This window comes from Moschus berezovskii, chromosome Y (genome assembly GCF_049115385.1).
Source record: "Moschus berezovskii isolate FMDL1 chromosome Y, NW_MosBer_1.0, whole genome shotgun sequence".
NCBI classification, from domain to species: domain Eukaryota; kingdom Metazoa; phylum Chordata; class Mammalia; order Artiodactyla; family Moschidae; genus Moschus; species Moschus berezovskii.
In genome coordinates this window covers 80,612,494-80,625,681 of record NC_142489.1, presented here as the reverse complement: position 1 = coordinate 80,625,681, position 13,188 = coordinate 80,612,494, and the positions used below count along the sequence as shown (strand labels likewise).

General features: G+C 43.0%; 1 pseudogene; it reads left to right on the top strand.

Moving 5' to 3' along the window:
• Window positions 1-3,394: 3,394 nt before the first annotated feature.
• Window positions 3,395-5,123, top strand: LOC148773176 (serine/threonine-protein phosphatase 2A 65 kDa regulatory subunit A beta isoform pseudogene; annotated as a pseudogene).
• The last annotated feature ends 8,065 nt before the right edge of the window (window positions 5,124-13,188 follow it).

The window sequence follows — 13,188 nt, the reverse complement described above, 5'->3', positions numbered from 1 at the left end:
CAGCATGGGGAACACATGTAAACCCATGGCTTATTCCTAGCAATGAATGGCAAAAACCACTACAATATTGTAATTATTTAACTGCTCCAGCTAAAATAAATAAATGTTAAAAATGTTGTACAATCATAATGAATGTGATTTGTCTCAAAACATTTTTGATTAAAACACTTGTCTACTATTAGCATAGAAACTAGGGTTCCTTTATTGTTTATTGCTTGGATGAAATTTTACTTGCACACTAATTCTATTTCTTTATTTTTAATTATTATTTTTTTTTATTGGTGGCTAATTACTTTAAAATATTATATTGGTTTTGCAATACATTGACATTAATCCTCCCCAGGTGCACACGTGCTCCCCTTCTTGAACCCCCCTCCCACATCCCTCCTCCGTTTATCCTACTTCCGGGTCATCCATGTGCACCAGCCCCAAACGTCCTACATCATTTGTCGAACCTGGACTGGTGATTCGCTTCACATGTGATAATATACATGTTTCAATGCCATTCTCCTAAATCATCCCTCTCCCACAGAGTCCAAAAGACTGTTCTATACACCTGTGTCTCTTTTACTGTCTCATATAAAGGGTCATCGTTACCATCTTTCAAAATTGTTTGCGTTAGTATACTGTATTGTTGTTTTTCTTCCTGGCTTACTTCACTTTGTATAATAGGCTCCAGTTTCATCCACCTCATTAGAACTGATTCAAAAGTATTCTTTTTAATGGCTGAGTAAAACTCCATTGTGTATAGGTACCAAAGCTTCCTTATCAATTCATCTGCAGATGGACATATAGGTTGCTTCCATGTTCTTGCTATTATAAACAGTGCTGCAATGAACAATCGAGTATACGTGTTTCTTTCAAATCTGGTTTCTTCAGTGTTTATGCCAGGACTGCGACTGCTGGATCGTATGGCAGTTCTATTTCCAGTTTTTTAAAGGAATTTCCACACTGTTCTCCATAGTGGCTGTAGTAGTTTTCATTCCCACCAACAGTGTAACAGGGTTCCCTTTTCTCCAAACCCTCTCCAGCATTTATTGCTTGTAGACTTTTGGATAGCAGCCATTCTGACTTGTGTGAAATGGTACCTCTTTGTCATCTTGATTTGAATTTCTCTGATTATGCGGGATATTGAGCATTTTTTCATGTGCTTGTTAGCCATCTGTATGTCTTCTTTGGATAAATGTCTGTTTAGATCTTTGGCCCATTTTTTGATTGGGTCGTTTATTTTTCTGGAATTGAGCTGCAGGAGCTGCTTGTATATTTTGGAGAATAATTCATTGTCAGTTGTTTCAGTGGCTATTATTTTCTTCCATTCTGAAAGCTGTCTTTTCACCTTGTTTATAGTTTCCTTTGCTGTGCAGAAGCTTTTAATCTTCATTAGGTCCCATTTGTTTATTTTGCTTTTAGTTCCAATATTCTGGGAGGTGGCTTATGGAGGATCCTGCTGTGATTTATGTCAGAGAGTGTTTTGTATGTTCTCCTCTAGGAGTTTTATAGTTTCTGGTCTTACATTTAGATCTTTAATCCATTTTGAGATTGTTTTTGGGTATGATGTTAGGGGGTATTCTACTTTCATTCATTTACCAGTTTCCCCAACACCACTTGTTAAAGAATCTGTCTTTTCTCCATTTTATATTCTTGCCTCCTTTGTCAAAGTGAAGGTGTCCATAGGTGCATGGATATATCTCTGGACTTTCTATTTTGTTTCATTGATCTATATTTCTGTCTTTATGCCAGTACCATACTGTCTTGATGATTGTGGTTTTGTAGTAGAGCCTGAAGTTCAGCAGGTTGATTCCCTCAGTTCCATTCTTCTTCAAGATTGCTTTGGCTATTCGCGGTTTTTTGTATTTCCATACAAACTGTGAGATTACTTGTTGTAGCTCTGTGAAAAATACTGTTGGTAGCTTGATAGGGATTGCATTGAATGTATGTTACTTTAGGTAGTATACGCATTTTCACAATTATCGGGGACCAGCCTCGATATGGCCCAGGATATCCTCGGGATGAACGGCGTCGGCGTCAGTGAGAGAGAGAGAGAGAGAAAACCCAAGCACGGGGTTTGCTCTGCTTACGTAGCCCGCAGGCGCCCTCTTGAATCACCAGAGGCACCCCACCAGGGCACCACCTCGAGTGGGTCTTAGAAGCCCAGGCAGATAAATAAACGCAGAGGGCCCAGCACTCCAAGGATCTCAACCAGAAAAAGGAGAATAGAGAAAAGGACAGAAAAAGAGAAAGAACGACATGGGGAGACCAAGCTTCAGTGAGCAAGGCCCAAAACTTTATTTTCCAGTGCTGCTTTTATACCCTAAGTTGTGCACATAAAAACTAGAGAAAGGGAGGTATAGACTCACGCCAAAATCACGCGGGGTCTGCAGTCTTGACCCTTATCAGGATCAGGGCTTATTTTTGTATATCTCATGATAAACAAAAGTTTTAGGTGGTTTACATCATCTTCTGGCCAGGAGGCCTGCTGACAGTTTATGGCCCTCTCTCCTAACAAAGGTTAGTTAGCTAGAAAAAGTCTTATATTCTTTTAAAGTGATTTTCGTAAAGTCATGTGCTAGACACATGACAAAGTTACATTCCTATAAGGCAAAAGTGTAGTGAGCTACAAGAAAGGAATTTATTAACTTAAGATCTGATGTGGTTAAATCAAAGGCTACTACTTATACTCTCTATATGTGATTAATATATTTCCAAGGATACAATAGATAAACTTTGCAGCAAGCATTAATTCAACAATGAAATATTTTTTTTACTACTATTCTAATGATTTTTATTTCTTCAACAAATTCCTGTATTTTAGAATATTAGGCTTTCTGTCCTTGCATGGTTCGAGGCTGTAAACAGTCACATTCATAGTTGTAAAGCCCGGACAAACTTGTCATGCAAGTTAGAAAGCTATCAGAGGGGCTTGGATTGGAACACTCCTATTAAGCCGAGGAGAACTGTTAAACTACAGCTCTGAATTAATGTTTTCAGAGATAGGTGGTTGGGGGGAAGCCCCCGTAAGTATTAAAGGACTTGATAAGAGGTGTAAGAGAGTAAGGCAGTCAGACTCCGGTTTTCTTTGGGGTAGATGCTCAGGTAAGTTCAGGGGGTTCCTCGAGTCCTGATTAGCCTTTGCCCATCAGGCCTCTTCCCCAATTGACCATTGCCACGGGTAGGATTTCCCTCACTGGCTCCTGGCACACAATATTTATTCTTCTAATCCATGAACATGGTATATTTCTCCATCTATTAGTGTCCTATTTGATTTCATTCACCAGTGTCTTATAATTTTCTATAGAAGTCTTTTGTTCCTTTCCTCCTCCCAGCCCAACCCCTCCCTATCCCAGTTTTAGCACGGCACTGGCCTCAGTCTTGACAGGAAGGGGAGGGGCCCAAGATGGCGGCAGCCAACAGCAACCACTCGTTCTACCCCATCACGGTGCTCATAGACGAGCTCCACAAAGAGGATGTTCAGCTTTGCCCCAACAGCATCTAGAAGCTGTCCACCATTGCTTTGACCCTTGGGGTCGAAAGGGCCCACGGTAAACTTCTGCCCTTCCTTACAGAAACAGTCTATGATGAGGACGAGGTCCTTTTGGACCTGGCAGAGCAGCTGGGCACTTTTACCACTCTGCTGAGTGGCCTCAAGTACATGCACTGCCTGCTGCTGCCCCTGAAGTTGCTGGCCACGGTGGAGGAGACGGTGGTGCTGGATAAGGCAATGGAATCCCTGCGGGACATCTCGCATGAGCACTCCCCCTCCGACCTTGAGGTCCACTTCGTGCCCCTGGTGAAGTGGCTGGCAGGCGGAGCCTGGTTCACCTCCCACACTTAAGCCTGCGGCCTCTTCTCTGTCTGTTACCCCCGTGTGTCAAGGGCCATCAAGGCAGAGCTTCAACAGTACTTCCAGAACCTATGTTCAGATGACACCCCCATGGTGCTGTGACCCACAGCCTCCAAGGTTGGGGAGTTCGCCAAGGTGCTGGAGCTGGACAACATCAAGAGCGAGATGGGGCTGCTAGCAGTGGAGACATGCGTGAACATCGCCCAATTCCTGCCCCAGGAGGCCCTGGAGGACCTGGTGATGCCCACCCTGTGCCAGGCTACCGAGGACAAGTCCTGGCGCGTCCATTACATGGTGGCCGACAAGTTCACAGGGCTCCAGAAAGCAGTGGGGCCTGAAATCACCCAGAAGAACCTGAGTCCTTCCTTCCAGAACCTGATGAAAGACTGTGAGGCTGACTGAGGTGAAGGTTGCCGCCTCCCACAACGTCAAAGAATTCTGTGGAAATCTCTCCGCTGACTGTCGGGAGAATGTGATCATGACCCAGATCTTGCCCTGCATCAAGGTGCTGGTGTCTGATGCCAACCATCTCGTCAAGTCAGCCCTGGCCTCCATCATCATGGGCCTCTTTCCGATCCCGGGCAAAGACAGCACGATCAAGCACCTCCTGCACCTCTTCCTGGCCCAGTTGAAGGACGAGTGCCCGGAGGTGCGGCTGAACATCATCTCCAACCTGGACTGCATGAACGAGGTGATCGGCTTCAGGCAGCTGTTGAAGTCCCTACTCCCTGCCATCGTGGAGCTGGCGGAGGATGCCAAGTGGCAGGTGCGGCTGGCCATCATCAAGTATATCCCTCTGCTGGCGGGACAACTGGGGGTGGAGTTCTTTGATGAGAAATTCAAATCTTTGTGCATGGCCTGGCTTGTGGATCATGTCTATGCCATCCGCGAGGCGGCTACCAGCAACCTCAAGAAGGTGGTGGAGAGGTTTGGGAAGGAGTGGGCCCATGCGACTATCATCCCCAAGGTCTTGGCCATGTCTGGGGACCCCAACTCCCTGCACCGCATGACCACACTCTTCCGTATCAATGTGCTGTCTGAGATCTGCGGGCAGGACATCACCACCAAGCAGATACTGCCCACCGTGCTGCACATGGCCGGGGACTCTGTTGCCAACGTCCGCTTCAGCGTGGCCAAGTCCCTGTAGAAGATCGGGCACATCCTGGACAACAGCATGCTGCAGAGCGAGGTCAAGCCCGTCCTTGAGAAGCTGACCCAGGACCAGGACGTGGACGTCAAGTACTTCGCCCAGGAGGCTCTGACTGTTCTGTCTCTCCCCTGATGCTGGAAGAGGACCCACCGCTGGCCTACGGTGCCCACCCTCCCCCGCCAGGCCCCTCCCTGGGGGGACAGTGGGGGTCCTTGGCTGTTACTCCCCGTGCATGCTCTGACCCCAGGTCCCTCCCCTGGCACGGTTCCTCCCTCAGACCGGGACTCCGACTTCTCACGTCCACCCCTCACGGGGCTGGGGGTGCACAGGGTGGGACGGAGCAGAGCCCTGGGAGGACGGGGCCGCTCCCGCCAGGTGGGGAGTGGGGCGAGCACCCCGGTCGCCAGCCAGTGCTGCTGCATGGGGGCCCCTTCCCCATCTCCTCTGCCTCCCTCCCTTCCTCCTGGTGGTTTTTTGTGTTAGTTGTGCAGTTTTTATTTTATTCCCTTTCCCCCTTTTTCACAGAGAAATAAATGTCTAGAAATTAAAAAAAAAGAAGCCTTTTGTTGCGTTAGGTAGATATATCTCTAAGTATTTTATTATTTTCGTTGCAACAGTGAATGGAATAGTTTCCTTAATTTCTCTATTTTCTCATTATTAGTATATAGGAATTCAAGGAATTTCTGTGTGTTGATTTTATATCCTACAACATTACTGTATTCATTGATTAGCTCTAGTAGTTTTCTGGTAGAGTCTTTAGGGTTTTCTGAGTAGAGGATCATGTCATTGGCAAACAATGAGGGTTTTACCTCTTTTCCAGTTTGGATTCATTTTATGTATTTTTCTGCTCTGATCGTTGTGCCCAAAACTTCCAGAACTATGTTGAACAGTAGTGGTAAGAGTGGCCACCATTGTCTTGTTCCTGACTTTAGTGGAAATGCTTTCAATCTTTCACCATTGAGGATAATGTTTGCTGTGGGTTTGTCATATTAGCATAGGCTTCATGAAGATCAAGTCTAATGAAGCCTCCCACAAGAATACTGAAAAGCCCACAAGCATGACAAAATTAGAGCCTCTTTAGCTTACTACTCCCATACCAGAAATAATATATAAGAAACTGAGCGATTAGGTACCAAAATACTCACCAAAATACTGGGATATTTTTAGTATCACGTAGATTTAAAAACCTAGGAATTAAGAACAGCATTGTAAACCATACGAGGTTTCTTCCTGTCAGTTCAATTCAGTTCAGTTAAGTTGCTCAGTCATGTCATATCACAAGTAAGACCATTAATATGTAATTTTTAATATTTTAAATGTTAAGATGACATATACTTCCTGTTAACTTGTGGTGTTTTGTCTGATCATACATTGCCCTTGTTTGAAATGTTTTACACAGGCATTCATGAATGGGATTTTGCATAGGGAAGTGGAGAAGGAAATGGCAATCCACTCCAGTGTTCTTGCCTGCAGAATCCAAGCGAAGGGGGAGACTGGTGGGCTTCGGTCTATGGGGTCACACAGAGTGGGACACGACTGAAGTGACTTAGCAGCAGCAGAAGTGGGTTTGTTGTATATAGCTTTTATTATGTTGAGGTATGTTCCTTCTATTCCCATCTTCTGGTGGGTTTTTATCATAAATCCATGCTGAATTTTGTCAAAGGCTTTCTCTGCATCTATTGAGATATTCATTTTTTTTCAGTTTGTTAATGTGCTGTATTACATTGATTGATATACTGATATTGAAGAATCATTGCATTCCTGGGATAAAGCCCACTTGGTCATCATGTATGATCTTCCTAATGTGTTGTTGGATTCTGATTGTCAGGATTTTGTGAAGGAATTTTGCATCTATGTTCATCAGTGATATTGGGCTGTAGTTTTCTGTTTTTGTGAGATCTTTGACAGGTTTTGTGATTAGGGTGATGGTGGCCTCGTGGAATGAGTTTGGAAGTTTCCCTTCCTCAGGAAACTATTTCTGGAATAGTTTGAGTAGAATAGATGTTACCTTTTCTCTAAATTTTTGGTAGAATTCAGCTGTTATGCTTTCTGGCCCTAGGCTTTTGTTTGCTGGGAGATTTCTGATTACAGCTTCGATTTCCGTGCTTGTGATGGGTCTGTTAAGATTTTGTATGTCTTCCTGGTTCAGTTTTGAAAAGTTGTATTTTTCTAAGAATTTGTCCATTTCTTCCAAGTTGTCAATTTTATGGCCATATAATTTCTGATAGCAGTCTCTTATGATCCTTTATATTTCTGTGTTGTCTATTGTGGTCTCTCCTTTTTCTTTTCTGGTTTTATTGATTTGGATTTTCTCCCTTTGTTTCTTGATGAGTCTGGCTAGTGGTTTGTAAATTTTATTTACCCTCTCAAAGAGCCAGCTTTTGGTTTTGCTGATTTTTGCTATGGTCTCTTTTATTTCTTTTGCATTTATTTCTGCTTAGTTTTAAGATTTCTTTCCTTCTGCTAATCCTGGGGTTCTTCATTTCTTCCTTTTCTAGTTTCTTTAGATGTAGCATTAGGTTATTTAGTTGACTATTTTCTTGTTTCTTGAGGTACGCCTATATTTCTATCAACTTTCCCCTTAGCATGGCTTTCACAGTGTTCCATAAGATTTGGTTTGTTGTGTTTCCATTTTCATTCATTTCTATGCACATTTTGATTTCTTTTTTGATTTCTTCTGATTTTTTGGCTATTCAGCAGCGTGTTGTTCAGCCTCCGTATGCTGGCATTTTTAATAGTTTTTCTCCTGTAGTTGAGATCAAATCTTTCTGCACTGTGGGCAGAAAAGATGCTTGAAAATTTTCAATTTTTTTTTTTTTTTGTATTTACCAAGTCAAAATTTATGGCCCAGGATGTGATCTATCCTGGAAAAGGTTTTGTGTGCACTTTAGAAAAAGGAGAAATTCTTTGTTTTGCCGTGAAATGCCCTATCGATATCTATTAGATCTATCTGGTCTATTGTATCATTTTAAAAAAAAGGAAAACTCAGCAGTGGCCACAGGACTGGAAGAGGTCAGTCTTCATTCCAATCCCAAAGAAAGGCAATGCCAAAGAATGCTCAAACTACCGCACAATTGCACTCATCTCACACGCTAGTAAAGTCATGCTCAAAATTCTCCAAGCCAGGCTTCAGCAGTATGTAAACCGTGAACTCCCAGATGTTCAAGCAGGTTTTAGAAAAGGCAGAGGCACCAGAGATCAAATTGCCAACATCCGCTGGATCATGGAGAAAGCAAGAGAGTTTCAGAAAAACATCTATTTCTGCTTCATTGACTATGCCAAAGCCTTTGACTGTGTGGATCACAATAAACTGTGGAACATTCTGAAAGAGATGGGAATCCCAGACCACCTGACCTGCCTCTTGAGAAACCTGTATGCAGGTCAGGAAGCAACAGTTAGAACCGGTCATGGAACAACAGACTGGTTCCAAATAGGAAAAGGAGTGCGTCAAGGTTGTATATTGTCACCTTGCTTATTTAACTTATATGCAGAGTACATCATGAGGAACGCTGGGCTGGAAGAAGCACAAGCTGGAATCAAGATTGCTGGGAGAAATATCAATAACCTCAGATATGCAGATGACACTACCCTTATGGCAGAAAGTGAAGAGGAACTCAAAAGCCTCTTGATGAAAGTGAAAGAGGAGAGTGAAAAGGTTGGCTTGAAGCTCAACATTCAGAAAACAAAGATCATGGCATCTGGTCCCATCACTTCATGGGAAATAGATGGAAAAACAGTGGAAACAGTGTCAGACTTTGTTTTTTTGGGCTCCAAAATCACTGCAGATGCTGATTGCAGCCATGAAATTAAAAGACGCTTGCTCCTTGGAAGGAAAGTTATGACCAACCTTGATAGTATATTAAAAAGCAGAGACATTACTTTGCCAAACAAGGTCCGTCTAGTCAAGGCAATGGTTTTTCCCGTGGTCATGTATGGATGTGAGAGTTGGACTGTGAAGAAAGCTGATCGCCGAAGAATCGATGCTTTTGAACTGTGGTGTTGGAGAAGACTCTTGAGAGTCCCTTATACTGCAAGGAGATCCAACCAGTCCATTCTAAAGGAGATCAATCCTGGATGTTCATTGGAGGGACTGATGCTAAAGCTGAAACTCCAATACTTTGGCCACCTCATGAGACGAGTTGACTCACTGGAAAAGACTCTGATGCTGGGAAAGGTTGGGGGCGGGAGGAGAAGGGGACGACGGAGAATGAGATGGCTGGATGCATCGCCGACTCTGTGGACATGAGTTTGAGTGTACTCCGGGAGTTGGTGATGGACAGGGAGGCCTGGCGTGCTGTGATTCATGGGGTCGCGGCGAGTCGGACACGACTGAGCGACTGAACTGAACTGAACTGAACTGAAAGTTTGTGTTTCGTTGTTAATTTTCTGTTTAGTTGATCTATACATAGGTGTGAGTGGGGTATTAAAGTCTTCCACTATTATTGCGCTGTTGTTAATTTAGCCTTTCATACTTGTTAGTAACTGTCTTACATATTGCGGTGCTCCTATGTTGGGTGCATATGTTTATAATTGCTATATCTTCTTCTTGGATTGATCCTTTGATCAATATGTAGTTTCCTTCTTTGTCTCTTTTCACATCCTTTGTTTTAAAGTCTATTTTATCTGATATGAATATTGCTATTCCTGCTTTCTTTTGGTCTCTATTTGCATGAAATATCTTTTTCCAGCACTTCACTTTCAGTTTGTATGTGTCCCTTGTTTTGAGGTGGGTCTTTTGCAGACAACATGATAAGGGTCTCGTTTTTGTATCTATTCAGCCAGTCTTTGCCTTTTGGTTGGGACATTCAACCCATTTACATTTAAGGTAAATATTGATAGGTATGATCCCATTGCCATTTTCTTTACTGTTTTGGGTTCAAGTTTACGTACCTTTTCTGTGTTTCCTGTCAAGAGAAGATTCTTTAGCATTTATTGGAGAGCTGGTTTGGTGATGCTGAATTCTCTCAGCTTTTACTTGTTTGTAAGGTTTTTGATTTCTCCTTCATATTTGAATGAAATCCATGCTGGGTACAATCATCTGGGCTGTAGGTTACTTTCTTTCATCACTTTAAGTATGTCGTGTCATTGCCTCCTGGCCTGAAGAGTTTTTGGTAAAAGATCACTTGTTATCTTTCTGGGAATCTCCATGTGTTTTATTTGTTGGTTTTCCCTTGCGCCTTTTAATATTTGTTCGTTGTGTTTGATTTTTGTTAGTTTGATTCATGTTTGCATTGGAGAATTTGGCCTTGGGTTTATCCTGTTAGGGACTCTCTGTGTTTCTTGGACTTGATTATTTCCTTCCCCATTTTAGGGAAGTTTTCAACTCTTATCTCCTCAAGTATTGTCTCATGGTCTTTCTTTTTGTCTTTCCTTCTGGGACTTCTATGATTAGAATGTTGGGGCATTTAACATTGTCCCAGAGGTCTCAGAGATTGTCTTCATTTCACTGAATTCATTTTTCTTTTTTCCTCTCTGTTTCATTTATTTCTACAATTCTATCTTCTACCTCACTTATCCTATCTTCTCTCTCCATTATTCTACTATTGGTTCTCTCCAGAGTGTTTCGGATTTCATCTATTGCATTATTCATTATATAGTCACTCTTTTTTATTTCCTCTAGATCCTTATTAAATGTTTTTTGCATCTTCTCGATCATTATCTAGAGGTTATTTTTCTGTAATTCCAGTTTGTTATCAAGATTTTGAATCATTTTCATTGTCAATATTCATAATTATTTATCAGGTAGATTCCCTAAAACTTACTCTTTTTTTTTTTTTTGGCTGGGCCTTTGTACTGTTCCTTTACTTGCTGAGTATTTCTCTACCTCTTCATCTTGCTTATATTGTTCTGTTTGTGGTGGCCTTTCAGTCTTCTGGCAGCTTGTGGAATTTTCTTTATTGTGCAGTTTCAATGCTGTGTGTGGCCTTGGATGGGTGGCTTTTTAAGTTTCCCTAGTTAGCGAAGCTTGTATCGGTGTTCTGGTGGGTGGAGCTGGATTTCTTCTTTCTGGAGTGCAATGAAGTGTCCAGTAATGAGTTTTGAGTTATCAGTGGGTTTGGAGTGGCTTTGGGAAGCCTGTATATTGAAGCTCAGTGCTGTTCTCCTGTGTTGCTGGAGAATTTGTGTGGAAAGTCTTTCTCTGAAACTTGTTGACCCTTTGGTGTTGCCTAGTTTCAGTGTAGGTATGGAAGCATTTGTTGAGCTCCTTCAATTAATGTTCCCTAGAAAATCAGTTCTCTGGTGTTCTCAGGATTTGGACTTAAGCCTCTGGCTCTGGTTTTCAGTCTTATTTTTGCAGTAGGCTCAAGACTTCTCCATCTGTCTCTTCCTACGCAGTTCCTTCTGTTAAGCTTCTTCTGTTTGCTGGTCTCTTCAGTGTCTAATTCCCTTCCTGACACAAGGCGGCAGTGGTAGACAATTTTTTTAGGCACACCTGTTCAGTCGTGCTGTGGGGAGGGAGGTAAGCTGCAGACAAATACCAGTGGCATCTGTGGGGAGTGCTTGCAATGTCTCAGCCACACTGGGTTTACCCCTGCTCACGGCATGTGTGCTGTCCCAGTCTACACTGCACAGGCTCTAGATTGCTCTGCTGGGAACAATCCGAGGCTGTCGCTGGGTTGGATGTACATCCATGGTCTAAGCCACTCAGCTTCTGATTTTCGGGTACTCCACAAAGGTTTAGACTCAGTTGGGCCTGAATTTTTTGCCCTTCCTGGTCTGAGCAGCTCAGGTGAGCAGGTGTTTGACCAGCAGAGTCACTGTGACTTATTTCCTCCCCAATCCCTGCTCCTCGGTTTTCTGGACGTACCACCAGCGCACCCTTTCAGGCCGATATTGACTGGCCAGAACCCAAGAAATCTTGGTTAGCAACAAGGCCTGCTTGAAGCTTGGTATCAGATGCCTCTCTGGTGCCACGATTGCCTGCTTCCTGCTCTGGCTGTCCTCCCCTGCCGTCTCAGCTGGGGATGGTGGATGGGCTGACCACAGCTGGCTAGCACTGTTCAGTCCTTTGTTCTCTGAGTGGGCCTGGAAGTGTCTTAGCTTGGGGGTTTTCGCCATTTCACGAGGTAACTATCACACAGTCTGCTTATCTATCTTAAGTTAGTTCCCTCAGATTGCCCTCAGGATATTCAGGCCCGGTCCTTACTCTAAGGGATGCAGCCCGCGCCTCCCTGCCCAGTCCCAGCTTTCTATGGGGGGTGTGGGCGGCTGCACTGCTTCTCCCATGGAGCTACTACTGGGCACGTAGTCTGTAGATTTTAATTATTTATTTATTGTTTCTCCTGGTTATGTTGCCCTCTCAGGTTCCAAGGGTTGCCACAGATTCACCAGTGAGTGTTTCCAGTGTCTGGAAACTTCTCTCTTTTTTTAAACCTCCCTTTCCGGGACAAATCTCCATCCCTCCCTCTTTTCTCTCACTTTTTACCTTTTATGTTATTTCCTACCTCCTTTTGAAGACAATGTCTTGTTTTATGAGTGCCTGATGTCCTCTGCCGGCCTTCAGAATTTGTTTTGTGGGATTTACTCAATATTCAAATATTCTTTTGATGAATTTGTGGGGGAGAAAGTTGTCTCCCCGTGTTATTCCTCCTCCATCTTCCTGTCTCTTCCTTCACACTAATACTTAAAATTTATTCAATTCAAAGATTTGTTTCTTTTAGAGCCTACAGTTCCCATATTTTCTTTAAAAATGCATTATACCATCTTCTATTAACCACCTTAGTTGATATTTGTTATTACTTTCATTAAATATATGTTAGAGTGTCACCTTGCTTATTTAACTTATATGCAGAGTACATCATGAGGAACGCTGGGCTGGAAGAAGCATAAGCTGGAATCAAGATTGCCGGGAGAAATATAAATAATCTCAGATATGCAGATGACACTACCCTTATGGCAGAAAGTGAAGAGGAACTCAAAAGCCTCTTGATGAAAGTGAAAGAGGAGAGTGAAAAGGTTGGCTTGAAGCTCAACATTCAGAAAACAAAGATCATGGCATCTGGTCCCATCACTTCATGGGAAATAGATGGAAAAACAGTGGAAAGAGTTTCAGACTTTATTTTTTGGGGCTCCAAAATTTCTGCAGATGCTGATTGCAACCATGAAATTAAAAGACGCTTGCTTCTTGGAAGGAAAATTATGACCAACCTTGATAGTATATTAAAAAGCAGAGACATTACTTTGCCAATCAAGGTCC